Below are 2,377 nucleotides of genomic sequence, written 5' to 3' on the forward strand. Positions count from 1 at the left end.
AGCATCTTCATACGCTTATCTGAAATTCCCACCAATGAATTACATAAGTATCTCTATCTTTATCTTTATGTTTTATTCGTATATCACCCATATCCATTTGAGTCTGTCTGACTAAGATTTACAAGGTGACCATAGCTTGCTTCATACCAACAATCTCTGTGGGATCGACCCTTACTCGCGTAAGGTTTATTACTTGGACGACCCAGTACACTTGCTGGTTAGTTGTGCGAAGTTGTGTTTATGCCATGGTATTGAACACCAAGTTTTTGGATTCATTACCGGGGATTATTTGAATTGTGAAAAGTATTGATCACAATTTCGCATACCAGCCTCCCAACACCAAACTTAGAGTTTGACTGTGGGGGCTCTGTTTGACTCTGCATTGAGAGAAGCTGTTCATGCTTCCTCTCATTACCAAATAACTTGGCATTTAGCTTCATAATGGCTCCTAGATATTGAGCAACTTGCTCTCCAATTACATTTATTCCTCTTCAGAGGAAGAATAGTCTTCAGAGCTCATGAATGGCAGAATGAGGTTTAATGGAATCTCTATGGTCTCTATATGAGCCTCAGATTTCTTTGGATCCTCAATAGGGAACTCCTTCTTAGTTGGGAGACGTCCCATGAGGTCTTTCTCATTGGGATTCACGTCCTCCTTTTCCTCCTTGCATTTGGCCATATTGACTATATCAATGGCCTTGCACTTTCTCTTTGGATTCTCTTCTGTATTGCTTGGGAGAGTACTAGGAGGAGTTTCAGTGACTTTCTTACCCAGCTAGCCCACTTGTGCCTCCAAATTTTTAATGGAAGACCTTGTTTCACTCATGAAACTTAAAGTGGCTTTAGACAGATCAGAGACTATGTTTGATAAGTTAGAGGTGCTCTGTTCAGAATTCTCTGTCTGTTGCTGAGAAGATGATGGAAAAGGCTTGCTATTCCTAAACCTATTTCTTCCACCATTATTAAAGCCTAGTTGAGGCCTTTGTTGATCCTTCCATGAGAAATTTGGGTGATTTCTCCATGATGAGTTATAGGTGTTTCCATAAGATTCACCCATGTAATTTACCTCTGCCATTGCAGGGTTCTCAGGATCATAAGCTTCTTCTTCAGAAGATGCCTCTTTTAGTACTGTTGGATGCATTTGGCATTCAGAGCATCAATTTCAAGAACTCCCTTCCTTTGAGGCGTCCCATTATTCATGGAATTCCTCTCAGAAGTGTACATGAACTGGTTATTTGCAACCATGTTAATAAGTTCTTGAGCTTCTGCAGGTGTTTTCTTTAGGTGAATGGATCCACCTGCAGAATGGTCCAGTGACATCTTAGAGAACTCAGATAGACCATAATAGAATATATCTATCATGGTCCATTCTGAAAACATGTCAGAAGGACATCTTTTGGTCATCTGCTTGTATCTTTCCCAATCTTCATAAAGGGATTCACCATCTTTTTGTTTGAAAGTCTGAACATCCACTCTAAGCTTGCTCAGCTTTTGAAGAGGAAAGAACTTGGCCAAGAAAGCCGTGACCAGCTTATCCCAGGAGTCCAGGCTATCTTTAGGTTGAGAGTCCAACCATGCTCTAGCTATGTCTCTTACAGCAAAAAGGGAAAAGCATGAGCCTGTAGACTTCAGGATCTACTCTATTCGTCTTAACAGTCTCACAAATCTGCAAGAACTCAGTTAAAAACTGGTAAGGATCTTCAGATGGAAGTCCATGAAACTTGCAGTTCTATTGTATTAGAGCAACTAATTGAGGTTTCAGCTCAAAATTGTTTGCTCCAATGGCAGGATTTGAGATGCTTCTTCCATCAAACTTGGACATGGGTTTAGTAAAATCACCAAGCATCCTCCTTGCATTATTGTTGTTGGGTTCGGCTGCCATCTCCTTCTCTTGTTCGGAAATTTTAGAAAGGTTGCCTCTGGATTGTTGTAATTTAGCTTCTCTTAGTTTCCTCTTTAAAGTCATTTCAAGTTCAGGATCAGCTTCAACAAGAGTACTTTTTTCCTTGTTCCTGCTCATATGAAAGAAAAGAGAACAAGAAAAGAAGAGGAATCCTCTATGTCACAGTAAAGAGGATCCTTATTATTAGTAGAAGACGAAAGGAATAAAAGTGAAGAAGAACCCAAACACAAAGGTGAGGATAGAAGCAGTGATTGGAGATGAAGAGAGGTGAAGAGAAGTGTTAGTAAATAAATAAATAAATAGAAGAAGATGAGAGAGAGAATTCGAAAATTAATTTTGAAAAGGAGTTAATGATTTTTGAAAATTAAAGATGAGATAGAATTAAAATTAAAATTTTAAAACAATTAGTTAATTAATTAAAAAGAATTTTGAAAAAGAGGTGAGACATTTTCGAAAATTAGAGAGGGAGAAGTA

The 2,377-nt window shown here is 38.5% G+C and overlaps 1 non-coding gene across 1 annotated transcript; it reads left to right on the forward strand.

Annotated features, from left to right (window-relative positions):
* The first annotated feature begins 1,378 nt into the window (after positions 1 to 1,378).
* On the forward strand, positions 1,379 to 1,482 carry LOC112708576 (small nucleolar RNA R71). Its single transcript, XR_003156428.1, has one exon. It is a non-coding gene; the product is annotated as a small nucleolar RNA R71 (small nucleolar RNA).
* The last annotated feature ends 895 nt before the right edge of the window (positions 1,483 to 2,377 follow it).

This window comes from Arachis hypogaea, chromosome 8 (genome assembly GCF_003086295.3).
Source record: "Arachis hypogaea cultivar Tifrunner chromosome 8, arahy.Tifrunner.gnm2.J5K5, whole genome shotgun sequence".
Classification (NCBI taxonomy): domain Eukaryota; kingdom Viridiplantae; phylum Streptophyta; class Magnoliopsida; order Fabales; family Fabaceae; genus Arachis; species Arachis hypogaea.